Here is a 27,819-nt window from a genome sequence, read left to right as displayed (position 1 = left end):
GGCGGTGACTTGGGGTTATCTTGCATTAGCAGGCTCTGTGGGTCTTTGTAAAGCTGTCCCTCTCTGGGTGGTGTTCAGGGGCACTGGCTAACCCCCAGCCCTAACCCTCTTCTCTTGGTTTCTTCATCCTCCTGAGTCTCTGAGCTATCCCTCAGGCCACAGCTGCAGGGAGGCTGGCCAGGCCACCATAACAACCAGACTGAGTGGCAGACAGGGCAGGGTGCACACCTTTGCTCCCCAGGAGGGGAATCTCCCCGTACCAAGGAGGGTGGATGGACTCAGGGGACACACGGTGGACCCAGGGTCCTACCTCTTCTCATAGTCCAGGTCCCCCATGGACCCGTTCATCAGCTGGTTGGGTGTCTACTTCAAGGTCATGATGTCAGTTGTCAAGTGCACAGACAGGTACCCGGGTACAGCCTCCATGTCATCCCTCTGCAGATAGAAGAGATCAGACCGGCCATGGTGATGGAGGACATATGGACAAAGGTCCTGACCATTTGACTCTAGGATGTGGAGCCAGGTTATCTGAGAAGCTGAAACCTTTTGAAGCCTCCTTGGGTGGTCATGCTCAGCAAAGCCATCTGCAGCCAACCTTGTGGATCGGAGCGTTCCACCAAGTGCAGCTTGAAAGCTTCCCACCCCTGACACCATCACATTTTCCCTCCAGAGGCCTAGGGGTCTTTAGAACCAGGAAGGGGACTCTTAACATCACCCTTTTCAAATCAGGCATTTATCTGGGCCAATCTTAAGGGAGAAACAGATGGCAGTTGAGCTTTGTGGCCCATTCCCCAGAAACCTGCTCCCCAAGTATCCCCAGCACACTCCAGTCCAGCAGTCAGTCCTCCACCTCCCCAGACTTGCCCAAAGGACTTCTTGCCTGCTTTATTTTATCCAAGTAGGAGGGATACGGCAACATCCCTCAAATATGAAGGAGGCAGCCCCTGCACCAAATCTACCTCAATGACAGGCAAAGACCCATAACTGTTTACTGAACACCAGATACATAGGGAGCTCAGCTCAGTCCTCACAGCCTCAGCTGAGCCATGCACCCCATGGAGGAGCAGCATTCCATCAATCCTAAGATGCACATTCTGTTCCTTTCATATTTTAACCTTCCTAAAATGGGGACATGATTATCCTTCATGAGAGCTCACCACCGTGACACAGAGGTGACTGCCTGAACTCAGACTCAGGCGTATCTGTTCTCACTTCAAGTGAGTTTTGTTCACAGTTATTGTGCACGAGCAGGATAGCTTCTATTTTAAATGCCTTCAGAGAGATTAGTCTGTGATTCAGCTTTGAATTGAAAAAAGTTACGGTGACATCGAGAGGCTGGGAAAAGAGCGGCAGAGTACTAATATGATATTGGCAAAGCAGGCACATTATTCACCCCGGCAGGGATGCCTGCAAGTCCAAATTTCCTTGAAAAATAGCAAGTGAGTGCTTGAAGGGACATCTGACCCATCCCAGAGATGAGAATGCATGTTCTTGAAGAACTGCTGCACTTTCTGGGCTCATGGGTCAGGGGGCACCAACATTTTTGTGTAAAGAAACAGAACAGTTTTGACTTTGTGAGCCATATAGGCTTGGCTGCAACCTAACTCTGCCACCATAGCCTGAAAGCTGTACTAGATAACATGTAAACTAGGGTCATGACTGTGTTTCAACAAAACTTTATTTATAAAAACAGGTGGAGGGCCACATTTGGTTCGTGGGTTATAGTGTGTTGATCCCTTCTCCTGATGGAACAGAGAGCAGCATATGGAAAACTTAGGGCATCAATGACTCTTAGTCAAAAGTGATACAGGAGATTAAACTCTGGACTGTGAAGACTTTAGGAATATCTTAAATAATGTACCAATTACACTTTCTCTGGTGTGTACTTGGGAAGGTAATGTATGATTGCAAGACAAATAAAAAACCTATGTTTGATTAGGTCTTGAAGACCTGATTCCCCGGATAAGGGGAAATTGTGCAGTGAAAAAGTTCTGAGCATAATCCGAATAGCATTTTAGAGAAGAAGGCACATCTTGAAGCCATGGCTTCTTGCACTTGAGCAGACAAGGTCTTGTGCCCACGGTGAGGCAGATACTGCGGCTCAGAGGGAGGAGGAGTTGCCCAGGGTCACCCCATGATTGAAACTGTGCCTACACAGCTGGGGTGGCTGACAGTTCACAGAGCTTCCTCCCAGGAGAGCCCAGACACCATACTGACCCTGTGACTCAATGACCCTGGAGAGAGGGGACAGCCAATGGAGACACTGCTCAAGGGCAGGAGCTGCATGTGCCCCACTCTCCCCACATACCTGGATCCTGGCCAGCCTCTGGGTCACAGAAGGTGACTGATGAATGGCCCCAGTTTGACTGAATTCAAATCATAATTCTGTCCCCTAATTCACCCATGTGGGACTCAGGATGAGAAATGGGTGGGTATAAAGATGCGTAGATGAACACTCACTGGCTGAACCAGAACATTGTTCTTGCCATAAAGCAGGGTGGCTCTGGAGTTCTGGTGCAGGGACTCCACGTAGTCATGGGCAGAGAAGGATGGCTGGTTGTCCATGCTTCCACTTGAATGCCTCTTCTGGATCTGGTAGTGTGACAGGAGACAAACAGATGACCCTGGAGTGACCTCTACCCTGTTCCCTGTTCCCAAGTCCCTTCCACAGCCCCACTGCCCACCACACTCACACAGAGGGTTGGCCGCTTGCTGGGCGAGTCCTGCCGCAGGTGTGAACTGTGGATGCGGTGCCTCTGGTCCAGCTCGTCAGCCAAGGGGTTGGTCCAGAAGTGGTCTGCAGTCTTCATCTTGGTGTTCTCCAGGGCACAGGGTCCCACTGCAGAGCACACAGGGCTGGAAACCTGCAGTCCAGAGCACTGCCCTCCCTCCCAACGCCTGCAGACTGGGCCACTCATTTCACTACCCCTCCCCTCCAGCCAGCTAGGATGCCTGAGTCCTGCAAGCAGGAGACAAGAATGAGACCCTGGGAGCAAGAAGCAGCAAACAGTTTTGATGGAGGAGGGTGAGGGGCCCTTGGGAGGTACCTGAGACCCCGGACCAGATGGAACTCAGACTACCAGACCACATACCCAGCAAGGAGGCAAGGATGGGGCCGTCCACAGAGTCCACCAGAAGAGCTTCCTTCTCATAGTATTTACTAGAAAAGGAAAGGACACTCAGGTTTGGATGGAGGCCAGCAGAGGATCACAACTGCCAGCTTGGCTGGATCCTGCATTGCCCACTCACTGTGAGAGCTTCGGCTGCCCCATGTATAGAATGGGGACCATCATGATATATGTCAGAGGGCTGCTGGAAGGATGTTTGAGCAAAACAAGAGATGAACAGTATTCAGCGTGGAGTGTGGTTTGCACCTGCTTAACACACTCTGAAGACGGTGTCTTTAGGAGCAATAGGAGTCACGAGCAGAAGGCTAGATGATTCTGCTTGCTTCTATAACGTCTTCTGGTGAAGACAGGAAGTCCTGAAAGGTCCAGCTGATTTCTGCCCTCCTATCTCTGTGCAATAAAGTGCTGCTTAACTGCACTGTGCACTCAAAGACCCTGCTAACAGGCTTTACAACCCTCACAACTAATGCTGAAAACGCTGCCCTGAGATGCTCAGAAAAGCCCCTGATATCTGGATTTGCAAAGTACTATGGGACACCATCAATATAAGGATCATGCAGAATGTTTCTTCATTTGTTTGTGTGACATTACAGTGTAACGGTTTCCAGTTCCTTGAAAACTCATGCAACCCCCAAACCAACAGAATTTCACAGCTGAAAAGGACCTTGTTTTGACCTCCCAAGGATGTTGGATTCCGAGAGGGTAAGTGACTTGCTAGAGGTGACACAGGTCAGGTTACTCCATCTGCAGGCCCTTGGCTTGGCCCTTGTTAGCATGCAGTAGGGGGTGACGCACATAGGATCTGGAGTCAGACAGACTGCATGGGAGCCCAGTTCAGCCACTTTCCACCTTACTGTGGGCCCCTGGGAAGAAACCCAGGGTCCCTTCATCCTGCTCTAAATCAGAATCCCCTGCACTGGTATTAAACATCCAAATCCTCCCAAATTTTTAAGCTAGGCTTGCTCAGGGTTGAACATCCAGGAGGCATGTTTAAAATCATTTTCAAATCTACTTCACTGTCAAAGGAAAAAGAAAGGCACTTTGTGCATGAGAGTGCAATTCCCAGGATGGGCAGCAGGTGGAGGCAGAGTAGATGCAGGCATCTGGCCGTTACCTCTCACCTGCTGTTTTCCACAAGGTAATGCACAATTTTGTCCAGGACATTCTTGAACAAGGCAGTGCGATCCACAGGTGCTTGATGGCAAGCGGGGACAGGTTGGGCAGCTTGGGCAGCTTCCGAGAATTTTCCTGGAAGCCCTGGATCTGGTTTCACCTTTAAGACCAATAGGGAAAAAGAGATCCAAAATGGAAATCCACAGGACCAGTATGCAAACAGGAAAATGCTCATTCTCTCTAGAAAATGAAGGAATGGCAGGAAAGCAAGAGCCCATAGTGCTCCAAGCCAGTGGGTCAAGTGTTGAAAAATTAATAATACCCAGTGAGTGTGGAGATGTGGCTAAACAGAGGGTTTCAGATGCTGTTGACAGGCAAGCCAGCCTCTGACCTCCCTCACTCCCTTGCTCCTTCCCTCTCTCTACTGGAATGAAATGCTGACCAAGAGTTCTTGGACTACAGATCCTTCAGAGGCTCCTCAGTGTCCCTGCAAAAAAATGTCTTCCCTGTGACTGGCAGGTGCTCTGTGACCTGGCCCCCTACTTCTCCAGCAGCCCCTTACTGTACCCACTCACTCCATGATGCATACAGATCAGTGAGCAGACTCCGGAGGCTGCCAGGCTCTCTGGAGCCTTCCACAGGCCGATGCTGCTTCCTGGTTCCCCCCTCACCCCATTCCTGGGAGGGTCCCTTCTCACCCTTTGGGTCTTGGCAAGGCCATCTCCTACAGGAAGCTCTAGAACAATGCTGTTCTCTGCCCCCTAAGCCTGCTCCATTTTCTGTCTTCCCCTCCATGCTATGATCTTAAGAATATGGACTAAGCAATTTAACTTTAAAAAAATAAAATAAAATACTGAGAGTTGACCAGGAGGCAAGCATGGGTCTGCATTGTGTCTGTACCTCTGGGGCCTAGCACGGTGTCTGGCACAAAGGGAGTGCTCAGTGATCATGGTCATAAATGAGTGATTGCACAAGAGAATGAATGGTTCTCCCTTACTGCCCAGCAAGGGCATCTCTGATCCCCCCCTAGGGAAGTCCTCACACTGTGAAAGGCCCTGGATATCTGGCTCCTTAGGAAGTTATCTGGAAATACCCAGGAATTCAGCAGGTGAACTGGAAGGAATCTAAAGACCATGTGGCTGAGAAGTCCAAAGGGGAGCCGGCAAATCCAAATTCAGAGCTCTACCCACCATATGGTTCTGGGGTAGCCCTGGGCAGGCAGGGCCTGCAGGGCAAGGGAAACAGGGGACTGTTTCTCACTCACTGGAGTGATCAGCTTATGAATTGATGGCAAACGTAGGGCATGCTATAGTTTGGATCTGAAATGTTCCCCAAAGGTCCAAGTGTCAAAACTTTGTGTTCATCCTGGTGCTACAGGGAAGTTAGGGAACCTTTAGTGGGGGGGATGCTGGTGGAAAGTTTTAGGTTATTGAGGGAGTGCTCTCAAATGGCACTGTGGGATGTGGATCTCTTCCTCCTTTTTACAAAAACATTTTTTTCTTTTTTTTGCATCCTGGCCATAAGGTGAAAAGTTTCCACACCATAGGCCAATAATGGGACCAACTGGTCATCAGACAAAAACTGAGTCAAAGTCAACCTGTCCTCTTTTTAAGTTGATTATCTGAGGTATTCTGTTGTAGTAACAGAGAACTGACAGACAAAGAGTTATATCTGCCTCTCCTCTTCCCTTCCCTTGCTTGTGACAGACACAGCCAATCAATCCACACACATTTTCCCATGATGCCCAATCACAGCTTCAGAATCCTTCATGACATAGTCTATGGGAGCCACAGGCACAAATTGGAGTTAAAACCCATTTGCCATCTCCACCCAGGCCCCAAGATGGGGGTTGGGCTCTGTTTTCAGAACAGGCCGTGTGGCACAATCAGTCCATAAACCTCCCCAACTCATTAACCAGGCACCACGATAGGTGAGTGACAACTCCCCCTTCAGTAGCAGCCTCCAAGACAGTTTTAATCAGAGACTGCAGCAGCTGGTCCATGCAGGCAGAGAGCACTCTGATCCTTTGAGGCTTTGCACTGAGAACAGGGTGTGGTCCCAGCACCAACTGCCTCAGGGGCATTTTCCAGGTGCTAGACACTGCCCCAGATGCTAGGGACATAACAGGATGACACGGATGTAGCTGCCTTTCCTTGTGGCATTCAGAGAGGTAACAATCAAGTTAACAATAAAACAAGACACAGCTAATTCCTGATAGGAAGAACAAGTGTGAAGAAAGCAAACAGGATATGTGAAAGAAGGTGGGGTGAGGGCTGGAGTGACCGAGCTGGGGCCACGAAAGACCAAGCAGGTGAGCCTGCTGGAGGAACTGCATGTGCCAAGGCCCTGAGGCAGAAAGAGACTGGAGGTCTGAGGAGCAGAGAGCATGCCAGGGGCTAGGGAGGGGCTGTCCAGCCTGGTCCCCACACTCACATGCTCTCAATCAGCTGCTCCAAGTCCTGGACTTTGCAGCTCAGCTCCTCGGCTGGCGGAAAGCTCTTGCTCACCTTCATGAAGAGAGCTGCGATCTTGTTGCTGCACAGGAAGCCAGTCGCCCGCCGCCGCAGCCCATGCAGGACACAGGCCTCCACTGCAGCTGTGGGGACATGGTGGGCAGCAGCACTGACTCTCCTGTCCATGTTCCCAGCACCCAGCATGGCTCAGAGCTTCCATCAGACACAGGCTCCTTGGGCAGCCAGTACCCCCAGCATCACCTGCCTCTGGCCAGCATTACAGGAAAACACGTGTGCACCCCACCTGGCTGGCTTCACCCTCTAATGAAGCGAGGGAGCTTAGTGGATAACCCACAGTCATGGCTAAGGCTGGTCCACCTCTATGCAGGTCCTCTGCCAGCCACTACCCAGCTGTGTGACTGGGAAATGACCTCTCCTTGGTGCCTCGGCTTACTCACCTAGAAAGGGCAGTAGTGTGAGCATTAGCCTCAGAGATGCTGTTAGGAGAGGTAAAAAGCACACATGGGAAGTACTTAGCAGAGCCAGGCACACAGTGGGTGTTTTATGAATGCCAGCTTCTACCCCTTTCAGAGGGAGAGAGATGGGCTATAGACTGCTCACCTCTACGTGGGCCAAAGAATATCAATATCATCATCATCATCATCATCACCACCACCATCACCATCATTGCTACTGTGAATGTAGTACAGTTCATGTTTATGGGTCTCCTTTAAACTCTGCGTGGCCAGGGAAGAAAGGAAAACTACCTCCACTTTCCAGATGTGGACCCTGAGGATCAGAGAGGTGAACTGAATTGCTCAAGGGCACCCAGCAAGTGAACAATAGAGTCAGGATTCAAATTCAATAGAGTTCAAGGTGAGCTGTAAGTCACACTGTTGAGGATTTTGTAGCAATCTTCCCACTTTTGAATGCCCAGTCTCCTCAGAGCAGGACACATGGATTATATAGCCTGGCCTCTACTGTAAACTCACTGCGTGACCTCAGGTGAACTACTTTCCCTCTCTGGGCTGAAGTGAGCCATTCTGGGAAACTGGTCCTGTGCAGTCCATGCTGACAGCCTCTATCTTACTTCTGGTGCTTCTGGCAGCCCTCCATCTTCTCACCTTCTCATACACAGGTATGCAACAGGTATAACATTAATGCTTACTGCAAAAGTGAGTATATAACAGCAGCTATTCCTTACTGGGCACCTGGGGGATGTCAGATAACTGGGAAGGTTTACCTTACCTAACTCTTGAGACGAAGCCCATGAAGTAAGAGCTCTAGTGAACCACACAGTGTGGAGAGCTCGGCCAAGGTTCTGTGCAAGCAGAGACAGGGAGAAGGTTGGGGTTGACAGGCTCGTCTCTGTTTGAGTCAGCCTTACTTGTGTGAATCAATGTCCAGATTGTCTTGCCCACTCTGCTCATGCATTTAAAATATTCAGGGTGAAACTCTTTTTACATTCTGAGTTTTAACTTATACAGACAATATTTTCCACGTGCTTATACTGAAATAAGCTAATTTCAGGCTCTGTGTACAGTGTTTGATTCTTTCTGACAAAAACTCCTGAGGACACTGGATAAAAGAATGCACAATGGGACTCTTCAGGCCTCAGTTACTGCCACCTGATTTCTCTCACATGGAAACTTTGGTCGGTTAGAGAAGTATCATGATTCTTTTTATCACTTTCTATTCTCTAAGGATTTAATTGATAGGTATGTTGGCAAGTCTCCATGTGGACATGTATGTTTTCTATTTGCAAATAAAAATGTCCAGGAGAAAATAAATAGTTATATAAATGTAACAAAATGTAATTGTTTTATAAAAACATAGATAATATTCCCACGCACATCTGTACTTATACATATGTATTTATGTACACATATGTAAATACATATATTCATATATACACATATATAAACACCTGAGTGTGTATGTCTGTATGTATTAAATAAACATATTCCACTTAAAAAATAAGTTCTTGCCCAAAGTTGCCCAATAAGAAGAGGCAGAGCTGGGATTTGAACCCAGGTCTGCCTGGGTGAAAAGGGGGTGAACTGGGGCTCTGGCTCCCTGACATGAGTGTGCTCAGCACATTGTGGTGCCCCAGCCATCTGCCCAGAGCTGGTGGGCTGGCCAGGAGCCTTTGCTCAGGGACCTCCCGGGGGTCAACGTCACAGGGAGGGGACTGGAGGACACCTTCACCAGGAGATGCTCCCGGCATTACAGATGAAGCTCTCGGGGAGGAAGAGAAACACACCCACTGTGCGCACAACTGACTGAGCTAAGTGCTGACTTCAGGCTCATGCAGAGCGCCTGTCTCCAGCCACCATCAAAGCACAGCACGAACCTGGCAGTGCCGTTATTTCTGGAATCTTAGGAGCAGAGCTAGTTTAGGGAGAGAAGTCTGAGTCATGCTCTAAGCCCCAGGCCTGCCTCCTTTGCTGAGCTGGCTGGCCACAGTCCCTCGGGATGTGTCAGCAGGGACTCTTCATTCCCTGTCTTTAAAAAGTCCTCGTCTGCACTATCCCTCTACCTTGCAAGTTCATAGGCAAAGCGAGGAACTGGAACAGAGATCGTTGCTCAGGTGCACGGGTCTATGTAAGGCGTGCCCACATGGAGGGCAAGGTGATCCCTCAGTGCAAGCCAGGGACCTCCCCACAGGGTGCGGAAGTCACTGTCAACTGGTTCTCTCACTATTCTGTATCTCCAGGTTCTCCAATTGAGTCAGGATCCAAAATTAACTGTGGAGTCACAAAACATGATGTGAGAAGTCTGGCTCAAAGAACTGCCTTTCCTGAGGCCACGCCCAGAAAAGAAACTTTCCAGGCCACAGACGGGCCACCGACTCACCACAGAAGGAGATGATGTGACTGCTGTCTTCGTGGACAAACTTGCGCGTGACCGCCTCTTCCACGATCTGCTTCACCTGCAAGGCAGTGGGGAGAGACCAGTGCCTCCAGGGTGCAGCTCCCCAGAGGGCTGCGCTGCTCCCCAGGACCATTTGCAGGCCATTTTGGGGGCACTATGGTAGTTGCTTTCCTTCCACACCCTCGCCACCTGTCTTCAGCAGGCTTGTGACTTAGTAGCTACCTGCTTCCCATTTTAATTATTTGCATGGACTTTTGCATGGTGGGCTGCTGCTTCTCTCAGATGTCACACCAAATGTCCTCTCCTTCTCTGACCACATCCTGGCCCTTATCATGGCCCCTTCATGGTACTTACCACCCTTCCTGTCCTTTTTCTCTATTGGTTTACTGTCTGCACCCTCCTTCCAGAATATAAGCTCAATGAGGGTAGAAACCTCTCCTGTTTGTACTGTGTTATAACCAGGACATAGTAGGTGCTCAATAAAGATCTCCATGAGTGAGTGGTTGGATGAATCAGGAGGTGTGATGTAGACTGTGTGACATAGACTATCAGCCCTGGGATCCAGCAGACCCGGGTTCAAATCCCCACTCAGGCATCTACCATATGAACGCATTTTGGGAAATGGAGTCTCAGCAAGGGGAAGCAGTTGCCCAAGGAGGTGGGGCTGGCCCAGAGAGGGGACAGAAGTCCACCTCTGGTCACACCCCAGTCCATGGGCTTTTACTGTACCTGCTCACTCAACAAGTATTTCCTGAATTCCCCAGTGTGCCAAGCACCGAGGACAGTGTGAAAGGGCACACAGGACTCGGCTAGTGGCATTGACCCTCTGGTGGTCTCACTGGATTCTAGATCCCAATCTGTTCAGAGTCACTCTGGGACTTAAGCAAAGCCCCTCTCCTCTATGGGCCCTTGAGACTCAGGATACTGAAAGAAGACCACAAGGATCTGCCCAGGTCTGAATCACTGGACTGTGAGGTCAGGGTGGGGGAAGCAAAGTCCAGAGTGACCCAGCCAATGGGTCCCTTCCCTGTGGCCCCTGCACTCATGCTACAGCACATCCGTGCACCCATCTGAGAGCAGTCCAGGCCCCACTGCCCGCTCTCCCTTCCATCTGGATGTCTCCTGGGGTTGAAGGAAGAGCTCAGGACACCCCTGACTGTGTGCTAAGGAGGAACCCAGGGCACACTGAGAGCTGGCCCACTGGACTACCCTCCTCCATTCTGCCGGCACCAGTCCTGTGAAGAGCTCCTGGTCTTCAAGCTCAGTGAGCTTGTGCTGGCCTCGCCTGCAGCATTGCTAAGTGTGAAAATCCAGCAAGACCCTGGGGAGCTGGCCTGTTTTACAGATGTGAAAACTGAGGCTCAGGGAGGTGAAGTGTCCCACTCTGTGTCACAGAGATAGAAAGGGGCAGAGCTGTCATTCAAACTTAAAAGGGTTTTTCCATTATGGCTCCAGATGTCATATCCTGGCCCTTGTAGCTATCAGCTGTGTTACCTCAGGCAAATCACATCACCTCTCTGAACCCTGGCTATTTGATACTGGGAGAATGGAACAAGATGCAGAACATCATGTGCTGAGCATAGAGCGTGGCACAATAGAGGTGACAAATGTCACCTCTGCTTGGAGCCTCACCTGCCTTTTACAACTGTTTTGGCCCTGGCTGGATGTCACCTGTTCAGGACATTACAGTCCCTTGCTAGCATTCCCACAGTGGCTGTGTTTCTAACACTTACCAGACTGAAATGCTTTGGTCGGCACCTACTCCGCTGACAGGTTCAAACCCCATCAGGACAAGCACTCTGTGGCTCCCAGCTTTACCACTGTGTCAACATCCACCCTGAGTTCTGGCACACAGTAGGTACTCAATAAATGATGAATGTGCTGGCTCTGCACAAAACTGTTTGGCTGGGCCAGGCTGGCCTCCTGTGTGTCACAGTCCAGCCTTCCTGCCCAGGTGGCAGTGTCTGGAATGGCTCTCAGGACCTGTGCAGATGTGGCTCCCACCCAAAGGTGCAGACTCCAGCTCTTCCCAGTGGCTGACCTTCTCCAGCATGTGGTCACCCTCCCATCAAGGTCCTCCTGTTGTTCTGAGGCAGCCATCTGCCTGTCACTCTCTGTCGCCTGCCTGTGTCCTCCCTTCTGGTGGGTGCAGGGAGCACCAGTCCCCATCTGCTCCATGTCCACAGAAGGAAACAGTGAGCTTCCTCAGGATATGTGGCAAATCCCCAGCTCTCACTCAGAGCTCAGGGAGGAGGGAAGGAGTCAGGCTTGGAAAGTTCTAGCATCTATTCAGTGCCCTCAGCCTGCTGCTTACCACTCAGGCTTCACAGATCCGCCCAACTCCCATTTTCTAGAATGCCACCTAGTGCCCTCGCTTTCCCTGTCACTTCTCTTCCAACCCTGGGAATCTGATCCTGCAATCTGTCGCCTCTCCCCGTGATGGGCTCAGTTGCATCTTCCTTCCAAATTCGGATGCTGAAATCTTAACTCCTGGCAGCTCTGAACGTGACTGTATTTGAAGATAAGATCTTCACAGAGGTGACTGAGGTAAAACGAGGTCATCAGGGTGGACTTAATCTGAAATGACTGGTGTCCTCATAAGAAGAGGGCACCAGGACACAGACACACACAGGGGACACCCATGCACACACAGGGAGAAGGAGGCCATCCACACACTGAGGAGAGGCACAGAGCAGATCCATCTCTCAGACCTCAGTAGGAACCAACCCTGCCAACAGCGTGATCTTGGGATTTCCGCCTCTGGAACTGAGACAGGATACACTGTTGAATGGCATATTCTATCTGCTGTCCATGTCATTGTCACAGTCCTCATCTCCTCATTCCTATGGCTGAGCCACTCACTGGAGACACTCGGCTCCAGCCCTTGAGGGTCTGGGATGGCCTCCAGGTCTCGCTCCTTCCCAGGGTGGCCCACATCTGACCACAGATGAGTGCAGTGTATAAAGATCCAGCACCTTCACCCACCTCAGGACAACCATGACAAGAAGTCTCGGCTCGCCTAAGAGGGCCCCATGGGACTTCCACTGAGCTGGCATCACAGCCCACTGTCCCTGCTGCTAACTTCCCTTCCCTGGTGTTGATCCCAAGAGTACGCCTCATACAGCCTGCACTCTGAGCCCCACCTCAGCCAGGAACTGCTGAGGTGCAGCATGGACAGGTCAGAGAAATGTTCAAGAAAGACCAGGTGCAAGTGCTGTGGATGGGGGTGCCATCACCCCTGAACTCAGCTGGATAGGAAGGCGGGGGCTGGTCACCCTCATCAGGCCCCAGGGATGGAGGTCAAGGCATGGAGAGCTACAGGGTTGGAAGCAGACGTTCCTGCCCCAGGGGCTTCTGGTCCACTGAGTCCCAGGATCGATGAGGGAGGCAGGACAGTGCTCTGCGGCACACCAGAAGTGCTCGGCTCCTGGTCCTGCCGCATCAGCCTCGCTTGGACCAGGTCAGAAACATGAATTCTTGGGTCCCACCCTAGAACTCCTGAACTGGAAATTCTGGGGTGTTTCTCAAGCCTTCCAGGTGATTCTCAGGAATGCCCAAACTGGATTAGGGAATTGGAGGGGAAGAGAAGGAAGAGGGAGAGGGACAGAGCAAGGGAAGGGAAGAGGCTGAATCTGCAACAAGAAGCGGTCTCCAGCTTCCCTGGGAGAGGAAGGAATCAGCAGCCAGGACTCTTGCAGGACCGTCCCCACACAGCTGGCCTCCTGGTAACCTCTCCTTCCAACCTCTTTCAGCCCCAATGGTAACAGCTCCTGGGTCCCCACTGTCAGAATCCCAGTGTCCTTCCCCACCTTGTTGACAGTCCTTCCATCAAAGTTGCCATCATGTGCTGAGTTTGGGGACCATCTGCTTCCTCTTGCACCCTGACTGTATGCACACACACTGTCTCAAGTCCAAAGCCTGCAGAGTGGAGAAGGCTGTCTGTTTCCAGCTGTGGATCTTGAAACTCAGGTTTATCCCCATCCCTGGGTCACATGGTAGGGAGGAGCCCAGGTTGCCTACCTCCAAGCCTCTCACCTGGGTGGATCCTGGGCAGGGTGTGGCATCAATGGTGTGTGCAGGTGAGGACTCCTCCCACCTCCAAAGCTGCCAGCGATCAGATAGGAGCTCTCACCAGAAGTAAATAACCAGCTGACCACCAGAGGCCAGGAGAGGAAATTAAAAAGGCTGGTGATGAGCACCAGGGCAGATGCCTAGCACAGAAGGTGACTGAGAGGCTTTCTCCATGCAGGAGAGAGAGGCCAGCGCAGGGGCCACAGTCCTAGAGGATGAAGAGCCAGGATCCAGCTCAACACTTTCTCCCCTAGGCTTGGACTTGGTGCACTCTGGAGGACAGTGGATTAGAGGGCCCTGGGGTGGTTTGGGGGCAGTGATGGTCACAAGGCATCCTGGCTCATGGAGACCTACTTGATCATCTAAGCTTCACCCCAGGAATCCCACTGCTGTCAGGGAGCACAGAGCTGGGGGAGGTGGCACTCTGGAGCCACCCAGACCTGTACCTGTACCCTAGCTTGGCCACTCCAGTCCTGCATGAATGCAGCTGGGACATGCCCTGCTGGCACCTCAGGGGCTCTTCTGTGAAGGGGGACCTATCCCCTTCCAGGGATGCAGCAAACACTACATGAGATGTGTTATGGGCATTCACACAGTAGGGTCTTTATGATGATGGTGCTCACCACCCACTATTTCAGAGCATTCACTATGTGCCAGGGACACTGTTCTAATAAGGTTATTTCTAAATTATTTGGGAAACCAAGGCACTGATTTTAAAAGATAACCCATATGTGGTCACACAGAGGCCACAGGGGGCAGACCAAGGGCCTCATTCTAGTGGATATCTTGTCCACAGCTGAAAGCAAAGACCATTTAGAACAAATGCTTTTATCACCATCCCCTAACTTAGAGTAAGAGATGAGGCTTACTGAGCACCTACTATGTGCCAGGTGCTTTGTAGAAAATAACTTCTTCAGTCCCCGCAAGAATACTAATTTTTATCCTCATTTTAAAGGTGCATAGATCTGGGGCAGCTCAGTGACAGAGCATGTGTTTAGCACCTTGAGGTCCTGGGTTCCATCCCCAGCATCAAAAGAAGTACAAGATGCAAAAACCAAGGCTCGGAGGTTTACACAAATTTCCCAGGGTTGCACAGTCAGGAAAGGGCACAGGTGGGGCTTGAACTCAGGTCTTGGTGATGGTCTGACCTAGAGCTTTGTCTACAGCCCCACCCAGTACTGGGTCATCTCAAAATCCAAGATGCCTGGCAACCTGTGAAAAGGGACCCTTCAGTCTCTCCAATTTGGGAAGCAAAAGAAACACTGAATTGTAACTCAGGAGACTTGATGTGGGGCTGCCTGGATAACTCTGCCAACCATACTCTGTGGGCCTCTTCCAGAAGAGGGGGCCAAAGGTCAGAGTGGTCAGGAAGATTCATACTCTTCAGCATCCTGTCTACAAGACCCTCCAACATCTGCTTGCTTCCTCCAATGATGGGGAGCTCACTTCTTTTGGAACCAGCTCATGAGCATTCAGGACAGGTGTCAGGAAGCAGGTGAGAGAAGCTAAGAGTCCAGGATGCAGTCACTGACCAGGGGGTGGATCCTTGGCTACTTACTATCTGTGTGACTTTGGGCACATTCCCAGCTCGTGTGGAGCGTGTCAAGTGATGTTACTGCGAGCAGCAGCCTGACCTATGGGAAGATGTGAGACTGGACTTAGACCAGGGAGACAGTGCCGGACACAGGATGGGTCCTACAACCTACACATGACAAACACATGTGCTTGAAAAGACACAGACTCCCAGGCTCAGAGCCCGGCCCACGCGAGGTGCTCATGCGGTGAATGCTAATTGCAGGGAAGATGCTCAGTGCTACTCCCTCTTGCCTGAGCTTCTGGCCACAGGCCAGCAGGCACAGCTGGCCTCCTCTGGGCACTGCAAGCCTCTGAGCACCTGCCCACCCCACCCTGCCTCCATTCAGAAGCCAGGCTGCACTCCTTCCCTCCCTCGCTCCCTCCTCTTGCAAATATTTAAACAGCATAAAAGGAGAATTACTCTCAGGAGGGAGTTAGGGCAGACAGGGAAACCAAGCCAGTTGTGAAGCTGCCCACATGCTGCCCACCTTCAGCCTGGCTATGTTTGCAATCCGCTCACGTCCTCCTTGCCTCTCTGTGCTGGGCCCTGTTAATTCCTCTAAGACCCGGATGGGACTGTCGGGCCCCAGGGAGCAGGGCTGTTGTAAGGTTGATGGAAAACACAGGCCTAGGGCCTCCAGCAGGGCCCAGCACACAGCTGGTCCACATCAAGGACAGCACTCAAGAGGCGCAAGTAGGAACAAGGAGCTGCCAGGCAGGCCCAGGTCAAGCTCCAGCTGTGGGGGTGACCTCCCACCTCAACTTCCTGGTGGTGACAAGGACACTGTGGGAGGGTCTGTGTGCAAGGCATGCCCAGCTCAGAACATGGCCAGGGACACCATAAGTGCTTGGAGTGGGAGCCCCAGACAGCAGTGTCCCCTGCCCCCTCATTCAGCAGTCCATACGTGACTCCTTCTTGGAGAGGCTCCCTGACCACCCTGTCTACAACAGGGCCTTCTGCAAGCCATCTCCACCCTCCCACCCTGCTTCAGCCTTTCCCTGAGGACTTATGGCCTGATGCTCTTCAAAGATCTCTGGGCTTATCTATTTAACGTCCATCTCTCCCAGGAAGACCTTGAGTCACAGGCATACAGTAGGCACTCAATGTATGTTGATGACCACTCTGATTCTATTCCTAACACTAACACCAGCAGCACATGCTCCTGGACCTCTGCTCCATCAAGTGTCCCGATCTCCCTTCATTCCCAATCACACTGAGAAGTTCAAGACCAGGGTCACTGGAGTTTTTCTACAAAGGATCAGACAGCAAATTTTTCAGGATTTGGGTAGGACTTCCAGATAAAATATGGGATGCTCAGATAAATCTAAACTTCGGAGATATGTGGGATCCTTTTTTAACAAAAGTATCCCTCACAGCCTGCATGCAGCGTCGTGTGGATATCACTACTGCCCCACCGCTCAGGTTTAACTGGGTGTCCTGAAGTTTTATTTGATGACTCGGGCAAATTACTTTCATTTGCTGAATCTGGAAAACCTATTTTCAGCCACCTAGCATCTAAATCACATGGTCTCCTCTGTGTTTTGTTTACAATTCTTTAAAAAAACATCCCCGGCTTAAAGGTGGACACAGAAGACTGGATTTGATCCACAGGGACCAATGCGCCCAGCAAGGACCTAGGTGAAAGTCACCAGAGCTGCGAGAGGCTCCTCAGGGCCAAATGTCTCCACCGGACCCAGATCCCCCCCAGGCCCGCCCACCTGGGCTCAGGTGACTGGCAGCTGGCAGGGGAGAGGAAGAGCTATGAGGGTGGGGTGAGTGAGCTGCAGTCCTCCAGGGACCCTGACTTTTACCAAGAGAATCACAGCGGACAGGAGGCTAAGTCAGGGTGCCTGGAGGGCCTTGCAGGTGGCCTTAAAAATGCCTGAGTGTGAACAAAGTGGGGCCAAGGAGGGGAGACTTGAGAGCCCCTCAGCAACCACTGGAGCAAGGGGGGTGAGCAGAGGATGGGCGGTGCCACCCTGCCTGCCTCAGGGCCCCTGGGGTTATGGGCTGGGGGCAGAGGCCTTCGGAGGCCCACATTCCCAGCTACCTGGACCACTGGCCCTTGCACCCAGGTTCCCAAAGGTGGCAGAGGCCAGGTGCTCATCTCCATGACTTCGCTCATGCAGAGCCTCCCATCAGGTCCCATCCTGTGTGCTCCAGCTGCCACCTGCAGGTTTCAAGCTCCAGCCAAGGCATCACCTCCTTCTAGAAGCTTCCTAGATTCTTTCTACACCCTACTCCATGTTCCGCTAACGCCACTTCCTGGAACTTGTCTCAAGAACCCCAACTGTCGTTCAATTGCTCAGTGTTTCTCTGGTGTGTCCTGCATGCCCAGTGAGATAGGAAGACATGAGCTAAACCATGCGGATGGATAAACAGCGACAACCTGAGGGCAGATCTCTAAAGCTGGAAATGTGGTTCTCTGGGAACAAATAACCAAGAAACCAGACATGACAGCATAGTGGGGAGGTTGGGGAGGGCTTCCGGGAGGTAGTGATGGCTCATGACCTAAAGTAGAAGAAGGAATTTGTTGCCTGTGCCTCAGTTTCTCCAACTCTGAAGCAGAGGTAGCCTGAGCTGATTTGGAGTTCAAGTTAAGAACAGAAGTGAGGCCAGGTGCGGTGTGCACACCTGTGATCCCAGCAGCTGGGGAGGCTGAGGCAGGAGGATCTTGAATTCAAAGCCAGAATCAGCAACTTAGCAAGGCCCTAAGCAACTTATCAAGACCCTGCCTGAAATTAAAAACTAAAAAGTGTGGAGGATGTGGCTCAGTGGCTAGGTGACCCTGGGTTTAATCCTGTTACCAAAGAAACCACAAAGAACCAAAACCAAACAAATATAGACATATGTAAGGACACGGTGCAGGGGAAAGAGCTATATGGCAAGAGCTGGCAGCCTGGAGGTATTTAACTCGTTGTGGGCAAGGCAGGGCCTGGAAGAGGGTCAGAGGTGGCAGTGGGGAAGGGAGTGTTGGGGAAGTTCAAGTCACTGACACAAGCAGATTTGGAGGATAGAGTGGAGAGGGATGGTGCCACCCTGCCAGACCTGGCTGTTCCCATGGTGTGGCCCAATCCTCCCTCCTCACACCCTGCTCACGGGTGTCATTCCTTCTGCCTGGCCCACAGGATCCCCGATGCCTGGCCTTCCTCATGCAGTCCCCTTCACTCGCTCCCCTCCCACTCCTACCTGCCTCCAGCTCTGGGTGAATTCCCAGTCACACCCATCTCCTCAATCTTCTCTGAGCACCCCAACCCAAGTGGATGGTGTCCCCCCTCTTCCCAGCTCCCAGCATCAGGCCTCCACCGCATGGTTATGTGCACTGGACTCCGGAACCAGATGCCCAGAATTCCAATCCCAGCTCTTGCAGGCATGACCTTGGGTAACTCATCATTCATGTCCTTTCCCTGGGCCTTACTTATGCCACCAGTGAGACGGGTGATATTCATGTTTGAATCTCAGGCATAAGATGATCAGTTGACCCTCTGTATCCAAGGGTTCTATATCTGCAGATTCAATCAACCACAACTGAAAAATTTTTTTTAAATTTCCCATCCTTATTCCCTAAACAACAGAACATAACAATTGTTCACACAGCCCTTGCATTGTGTTAGGTATTATAAGGTACTGTAAGTTGTCTAGGGATGATTTGGGACAGACCTAGTGTATGTGTAAATGCTCTGCTCTTTTATGGAAGGGACTTGAGCATCCAATGATTTTGTCATTGCAGGGGCCCTGCAACTTACCTCCCATGATAGGAGAGGTCACAGTCCCTTTCCAGCATTGAATACAATAGCTGCTGCATAGTAAGTGTCCGTACATTTGCTTTACTAGCACCACCCAGGACGTACCTATAAAGGGTTCACTGTGTTTCTGGCCTCAGACTCAGGAACATGATTTCCTCAACTCTTCATGATAGCTCAATGAGACGGGTACATCCCCCTTTTATGGACGTGGAAACTGAGTCATGGTCAGGTTAAATGACTTGTACAGAATACTCAGCTTCGAGTGGCAGGGTGGGAATTCAAACCTAGGCTCATCTGCCCCACACCAAGCCTGGAACACAGTAGGGTCACTTATTCACTCATTCAACAGACCCCTGTGGGTGCTTCCTAGAAGTGGGTGCTTCCCACTTCCATGCAAGCCCAAGTATGCAATCTAGGTGTAACTGTCACCATTCCCAAGTTCCCAATGAGGCTGCTGACCTGGGGAGGCAAAGCCCACCAGGCCTGTGAGGAGACTGCCCTTTGCACCAGTGAGCCCCAGGTGACTTCTGTTGCTTTGCCCAGGTGACCAATGCACCTGCTCCCTCAGCTCACTGCACTGAACATCATGGTCATGGCCAATCCCCTGCTCCCAGAGCCAGGGGCAGCAGCACCTGCCAGCTCCACTGCTTCCCTGGGCCCCCATTTCACAGTCAAGCTCTCCCAGCAACCGGGCACTTCCCACCTCTCTCCAGCCTCAAGCAAGTCCTCTAAGGGGAACTGTCCTAACAAGAACAAATCTCCACCTCTCAATGCTTATTACTAAGTGAAGAGGCTGATCTGCAAAGGCTGCAGACCACATGACCCAATGAGGTGGCGTTCAGGAAGAGAGAAGGCTAAAGAGGCAGGGAAAAGATCAGTGGTCACTAGGGGCTGGCAGGGGACAGGAGGAACAGGTGGAGCATTGGGGGCATGTGAGGGAGTGGAAATGCCCTGGGAGAGGGCGAAGGTGGGCACAGGTCATTCTACAAGTGAAGATTAAGGTAAGCCACAGACTCTGGGTGACAATGACAGTGAGTTCCTGGATTGTAACAAAGGTGCCTCTCTGGCGGGCATTGCTGGTGGAGGAGGCTGTGCATGTGCAGGGATCCAGGCATTGGAGAGTCTCTGCACCTTCCCCTCATTTTTGCTGTGAACCATAAACTGCTCTAAAAAGTTGTCTATTTAAAAATAGAAAGAGGAAGATGTGGCTCTGCACTGGGGGAGGGGTGGGAAGGCAGCCAGCGCTCGGGGCAAACAGACCCAGCGCCTCCTTCCAACCAATCTCTCCACACGCTCAGCACTGCTGGCCTGCAAGGGGCTTGGGGTCTTTGCAGAGAAGGGGTCTGATGGTGACAGCTCAGAAGCCCTCCCTGCCACCTCTCCAGGAAGACTTTGAGGAAGACTCAGGGTCAGGAGAGCCCACCTCTCCCTGTCTGTCCCCATCCTGTCCCTACCTCTCTCTACCTCATTACCTGCGCTTTCCCCAGGCTGCCAGCTGCTTCCTGCCTGAGTGCTGTTACTCTGCCATTCCCAGTTCTTGGCCTAGAAGCTCCTTTCCATCAATAAGCCATCAGCCCCCATGACACCTCCTCTGAGAAGCCCACCCTGATTGCCCCCAAGGCCCACCCCGGCCCTCTCTCTCCCCTTTGCTGTTTCCTCAACCATTTCTGAATTCATTCTATTTCTTCATCTGCTTGTCCCCTCTGGGTCCCTCCATCTAGACCATGGGCTCCAAGAGGGCTGGGCCTTCCCTGTGCTCACTGTGATCACCCCAGCTCCCCCAGCACTGCAGGGGCTCGGCCAGGGCTGGGGAATGAGTCGCGTTGGTTGCAGGGTGGACCTGACCCACCCTCCCCTCTTCCTGCCACACAGCACAGGTAATGAAAGCCGAGCCAGGGCTTGGGGGCACCCTGCAGCCCCAGGAAGGACAAGAGGGAGGGGAGATCAGGATGAAAAGGACAAAGTGGTGGCCTAGGACTAGCTCCTCTGAATCTGCCTTAGGGGCAGGCAGTGGGGCGTAAGGAGAAGCCAAGGCCTCCAACTCCGCTGCCAGCCTGGCCCTGGTTAATGGCTCACTGTCTTGCTATAAATAGGTGCCAGGCACTGTTCCCAACAGGTGAGGACTGGTCAGCCTGCTGGGACCCAGGAGGGATGTTCAGGGCTTAGGGATGAGGTTCCTGCAACAGAGCCAGCACTAAACATCCTGTCCAGGTCCCTCACACAGTCCTCCACAAGGACGCTTCCCTGGACACTGAATCTAGGTGCTTACCTGGGGCCTCTTGGCATAAGGGTCCTTCAGGCTGGTCCTCCACACACAGTCGCCCATGGAGACTGTGGGGCTAGGACCATGACTCCCTCACCCAACCAGTCTCCCTCCACTGCCAGACACTCAGAATGACTCAGGTTCTCAGCCCACACCCTCAAGAACGGCCTAGCTTCCTCCTGGGGGTCTTGCCCATTGCATGTGGAGGGCTCCCCCAGCAACACACCCAGGGGCTCAGGGCAACTCCATTACAGGCCAGGAGGCTCCTACCAAAGGACTTCCTCCCTTTGGAATCAAGAAACACGCCTTCCATTCATCCTCCAGCACAGATCTGCAGGCTGCAGCACCCCGAGCCCAGGGCTTACCCAGGGGGAGCCCACTCCTGCTCTGAGAGCATCTCGAGGTCATCTGTGTCCAGAGGGCAGCAAAGTGTCCCTCTGTGACTGAGTCCATCTTGGTCCCAATGGGGTGAGGCAGGCAGATGGCCCAGCTCTGACAGCTCAGCAGCACTGCTACATGGGGGCAAAGACACTGTCACCCCAGAGGTTCACATGCTACTAAATGGGCAGGACCACAATTCAAACCCAGGACTGTGCGATTCCACAGACTGGCCCTTTGCCAACTCCACCTCCCAGCATAGGTGACAGCCACGCGGGGGCTGTTGGTTTCAGCTGCAGAGCAATGAAAAGCAGGGTTTCACCCAGATGCCTGGTGAACCACTCAGAGTCTCTCAGACCTTAGGCAAGTTACCTGTCATCTCTGTGCCCAGTTTCCTAATCCACAGGAGAAGGTGTTTTCTTCACTGCACAGGCATGGGGAAAGTTAAAGGAGAGGGTCCACAGAACAGGCTCGGTTTCTGATTTGTTTTTAAAAGGCCTTTATTCCCTTAGGGTGTTTTTAGCTGAGCCCTGGTTTTCCTGCAGGGGGGGAAGACTCCCAAAGCCTTGTCAGCTACCTAGTTTTCTTAAGTCTTAAATGCAGACTTGGCAAATTCCAAGTAGAGGAAACAGGGAGGGCCTGGTCACAGAGGGTGGCACCAGCCAATCACATGAGCTGAAGTGCTCAGACTCCTGCAGCTGTGCAAACACCTGCTTAGAAAGCAGGAACAGGAACCTGCTAGGACTCACCTGGGTTGTTAGGGATAGGGAGTTGGGATCGAGGACTCAGGGCATGTCTTGTCCCATCAGGGTTCTGCAGTCTTAGCAATTGCAGGCCCACAGGGGTGACAAAAGTGTCCTTAAAGTACCTGCCAATCCATGACAAAATACTCCCACCAGTTCAGGTAGCACCCTATGAAGCTTCCTTAGAGAGATCCAGCTGGATGGCACAGGAGACACAAGGAAGCAAGAAAGCCAGGCCTTCCTGCTGTCCTCACCACTGAGAACCAGGGTGATCAAGTCTCCCAGAGATGCCTGTCACTATCTCAAGCTCCCATGAGCTGTGCTGCCAGAACCCTGAAAGACCTTCAAAATACATCAGGATGGGACTGCATTATTCATGAGGAATTTCTGCCCCCATCAGTCCACAAACATGATGCACGCAGCTGAACTGAGTCAATCCTACAGACCTCAGGGGGCCCCAAAATGTCCCCTTGGAAGTTCTGCACTCATTCAATGGAGGAGCATTCTGCAGCACCTCCCCTGTGGGCAGGGAGTGGAGTCTGGAGCTTGGGGTTCCCATCCCAGAATCAAAACTCTGCAAAGAACAGGCAGAACTTTCCTCTCTTGCCTGATGACCTAGCATCCTTGCTTCCTTCCCACTCATACCCAACATGCACAAGTGTCTCCCCTTCTCAAATCTCCCCCAGGGTCCCCATCTTACCCAGAGTGAGAGCCAAAGACTTCAGCAGCCATGAGGTTCTGCATGATGGACCCTGTTCTTTCTCTGATCTCATCATCACTCTCCTTCACTCTGCTTGGGTTTCATTGGTCTCCTTGCTTCTCTCTGTTCCCAACTCGAGGACTTGGCTTATGCTGATCCTTCTGCCATGAACACCCTTCCTGCAGATGTCTACATCCTCCCTTCCTTCAGCTCTCTGCTCAAATGTCATTCCCTCAGAGAAGGCAACCCTGCCACCACCTCAGGTGAGCCCTTTCCATCTCTCTCCAGCCTTATTTCCCCCATAGCACTTGGCATTTTTGAGATATATTACCTATCTACATCTCCCCAGACTGTATTGTACACTCAATGAAAGCTTGTAAGTGCTCAATCTGCATCTTATGGAATAGGGCCTGGAACAAAGTAGATGCTAAGTATTTATGGAAGTAAGAAAAGGAGAGAGAGGAAAATAGGAAGTGGTATTTTATGATCTGGAAGACAGTGGCCACCCTCATTCTTTCTATCAGCTGAGACATCCTGAAGGACAGCTCTAAGCGAACCCTCCTTTGCTCTTACATATTCTATAGCTCCCTGCTACCTGTTGAGGTGAGTACCAAGGCTGCAGCCTGGCTCCCACAGTCCTGCACAGACTGGTATGAATGGACCCTCCTGCCTCATCTCCTTCCTCTGCATGTACCTGGCCCCAAGTCATGATCCCAGGGACCTGCCTGAAGTTCACAGTTCCCTCCTGTTGCCCTCTGAATGCCAGGGTCACAAGAACCTGAAGTCGTGTATGAATTCTAACTGCTCCCCGGACTGTTGATGTGACCTCAAAGCAGACTCCTTAATATTTCTGTCCCTTTGGTTCCTCACATAGTAAGTAAAGATGATTCTCCTCGTGGGGCTCTGGTGGGGAGTGAAGGCGATCTGGCTTGGGATCTCCTGGGCATGGTTCCCAGCACCACAGAACCCTTCCATGAGCAGGAGGAACTAGGAATGGTAACATTAGCACAGAGTCCATCCTCACCGATGGCCCAAGCCACTTCACAGGTGAGACACTGATGCAGGCTCAGGAAGTTTGTCCCAAACAACCACAGCCCCCACTTTCCCTCTCAACCCCCAAAACATGCATGTGAAACAATGTAAAACAAGCAACAATGAGTTACTCAAGAAGAGGACATGCACATCAGACTAGCGAGAAGGGCAGAGGTGGGTGTGGGGTACATCAGCATCAGGGGATGGCAGCTTTTCCAACCTTACCAGTACAGTTTGAGTATTTCTAATCCAAGAATCCAAAATCTGAACCTTACTGATGTCAACATAATGCCACTCATGGAAAATTCCACACCTGCCCTCATGTGACAGTTCACTAAGAATACTACATAAAGTTACCTTCAGCATAAATGAAGGATAAATGCATTTCTTGTGTAGATCTGGGCCCCATCCTTAAGACACCTCCTTTTGTGTATGCAAATATTCCAAAATCTAAAAGACATCCAAAATACTTCTGGTCCCAGCATTTTGGAAAAGAGACAGGGACAGTATTGCCATTCTGGGCTGGATGCTCCCTGCTGCTGATGTGGTTGGGGTGGGGGAGTCTTCTGCAGTGCAGGCTGTTGGGAGCCCATGCCTGGTCTCTTTCTGCTGGATGTCAGGATCATTCCCAGCCGAGACAACCAAAATGTTCCAAACCGTGCCAAATGTGCCCTGGAGTAGGGCTGCCATATTTAGCAACACATACTGAAAACATATTCCCTGTTTTTCTGAAATCCATATTTAATGGGCAACCTGTATATCATCTGGCAAGCCAAGTTTGGGGGAGGGACCAAGCTATGCCCTGGTTCATGAAGAGAGACTGGGTTGAGTCAAACCATGCAGTTCCCATGGAAACAGCAGGTACCTCCAGCCTTCCTCTCCCATCCTGGGCTGGGAGGCTCATCCCCAAACACACTCCACTGGCCAGCTGTGGAGATGGCTCTGCAGTGACACCCCTCCCACCAGCCCCAGCTCACAGAACTAAAATCAGCTTCCCCTGCAGGACCCGCCTCATTCCCCTGCCTCCTCCCTGGGTCTCATCTGCCGCCCACAAGGCCCTGCCTTCTCTTTTCCAATTAAGAGGCCTCCCAGGCCCAGCCAGAGGCAGGAAAACAAGGCAGTTAGTCACTTAGCTTCCCTTATCAACTGGCATCACGTGGCTGGTTCCTTTAATGGCAGTTGTCATGGCAATGAGAAGCTGGTCACTGCTCTCTCTGGGAAACCAAAACAAAATTAAGGGGTGGCAGGGAGACCAGTTAGCCAGGAAGGAGCCAGGGTAGAGCTGGCTGGAACTAACCAGAGGAATGCATGCTGAGGCCACCTGGTCTCCAGCTTTACCTTGGTGGCACATGGAGAAAAGGAAAAGTCATAACACTGCCCTGGAATAGCTCAGGTGAACCTGGTGGGTGTTTTCACATGGTTGATCCTGTCAGGTGAGTAATTTTCATTCCCATTATGAATAAACCCAAACTCTGACACTTGTAAATGTGAAGACAAGTGCTTCTCCAAGGTGGTGCAACTCAGGAGCCATCAATCTCTGCTCCCTTCCTTCCATATTCCCAGCATCCTCCAAATTCTTTCCCCTTTGCTCTTAGGGTAAGACCACACACCCCACTTTCTCTACGCCTGCACAGTTCTCCTTCCTCCCTGCTCCAGCTACTTCAGTCTCATCAAATTCACCTTGCTCCATCCAGCAACAAAGCCTCTGGCACATACGGTTCCCTGTCTGGAATGGAGTTCCCTCTTCCCAGCTACTTCACACCACTACCTAAAAAGCCCACTAACGTTTCACGTCTCTTCTTCAACATCACACCCTCAGAGAATCCTCCCCTGACCCCCTGTACATGTGCAGTTCTTCCTGTGCTCTGCCTTGTGTCTTCTCTCTCTCTTTATTTCCTTTTGTGGTGCTGGTGATGGAACCCAGGGCCTCCTGCACGCACGGCAAATGCTCTACCACTAAGCGACACCACTATCCCCCTGTTTGGTGTTCTTACAGTGCCACATGCCTCCTGTAATTATGCTCATATTATTCTTGAGGATCTGCCAGGGTCTGTCTCTTACAGGAGAATTTGAGCCCCAGGAGGGTAGGGGTTGAGCCTGTCCGCTTCACTGCTGTACCTATACAACAAAACTGGTGTCAGACACACAACCCTCAGTTAAAAAAAAATTAAAAAGACGCCAGGATTTGACTTGAACCCAGTACTGGCTGAGCTTCAAGTCTCTTCTTGATCTGCTTCATGGGTCCTGGGTCCTGAGAGCTTCCCAGGTCAGTAGTGGACAGATCTTCCAGCCTCATAGCTTGTGCCAGTCCCTTAGTGGCTGCAGAGACTCATGCCAAGCTTGCAAGCTGCCCAGTTTATCTAGGGAAGCCGATTAAGACACACCTTCCAGAAAGAAGGGTGAGGCTGTGACACTCAGGGACATAGATCCTCTGAACCCAGAGGGAGGGGCGAAGGAAGACCTGATTTGGTGCTCTGATTTCTGAATAAGAGCTTTCAATTCTATCCCACTGAAGACTGGCTCTCTGACACTGGAAGAGATGTCCCTTGCAAAGGAGGTGAGCAAAGGAAGGAAAGAAGGGAGGAGGTCTGCTTTGAGGGATGCAGATTTTTTTTTTCACCACGCTGTTAGGAGAACCCATGCTGAAAAGAGAGCTCAAGGATGGCACATTGGACCCAGTTCCCCTCCACTGAATCTGTGCCCTTGAAACACTGCTTACTCTCCAGGTCACAGGATTCCCACCTATATATACACATTGCAAGCTAGGTACCCCTCACATTCCAATGCTGTGGCACTGTGTAGGTGTGGGTGGAAGCATTTGTGGTATGGGGTGCGGGGTGGGTAAGAGCTTGGCTCTGATGTCAGACAGACCAGGGCGCTAAGTCCTGAATCTGCCCCTTCTTGGCTGGATGTTCTCGGGCAAGTCATTCCCTGTCTGTAAAATGGGGATAACCTACCCACCTCATAAGTCTACTGCACACTCAGAGCATGGCACAGAGTAGCCCCCAGTAAATAAACACTCTTATTCCTAAAATTATGGCTTCCAGAAATGCAGAATTTAGAAAGCACCACCAATTGGCAACTATGATTCTAGACCTGGAGTTCAACAGATCTGGCCAATGTAGTGAGGTTAGACCACCTGCCCCTCCTAGGTACCAAGCAGTGACAAGAGGTCCCTCTGATCAGGAGCTGGCCTTGGCCTAGAGTTACACAGAAGGCTCATTCCAACCCCAAACATGGCTGAGGCCAGGACAGAGGCCCAGACAATGACCATTAGGGGCAATGCATGCCCCACAGCCTGTCTCCTAAACCAAGCTACCCTGACAATGAGCAGGCTGGACCAGTCAGGACAAATGCATCCTGCATATGAGAAACAGTCCTAGAGAAGGGGAGGGACTTGGGCAGGATTCTAAGGGGGCTGTAGCAGAGCTGGGCCAGGACCTGAGGCAGAGCCCTCCCAGAGGCTTTGCGACACTCTCCTGCCTGCCATTTCTCAATTCTGCCCTCCTCAATTGGACCAACCTGCCATTTCCTTACACACCAGGGCTAATCAGAAAACCTCTGGGCTGTTCCGAGGGATCCCAGATATCTTGCACGTTTCCTTATTGGAAAACACTAGAATGTGCAACCAGCCCTGGAGATGATTCTTAAAAAGGAAAAGTCAACACACACACACACACACACACACCCTGAGCAGGGGGCAGCAACAGGTTCCAGCCTCCAGAGGGCTGTCTGCCTCTTC

General features: G+C 51.6%; 1 pseudogene; it reads right to left on the bottom strand.

Moving 5' to 3' along the window:
• Positions 1–27,819, bottom strand: part of LOC124974400 (small G protein signaling modulator 1-like) — a 48,655-nt pseudogene that overhangs the window by 19,493 nt on the left and 1,343 nt on the right.

This window comes from Sciurus carolinensis, unplaced genomic scaffold (genome assembly GCF_902686445.1).
Source record: "Sciurus carolinensis unplaced genomic scaffold, mSciCar1.2, whole genome shotgun sequence".
Classification (NCBI taxonomy): domain Eukaryota; kingdom Metazoa; phylum Chordata; class Mammalia; order Rodentia; family Sciuridae; genus Sciurus; species Sciurus carolinensis.
This window is presented reverse-complemented; position numbering and strand designations above follow the sequence as displayed.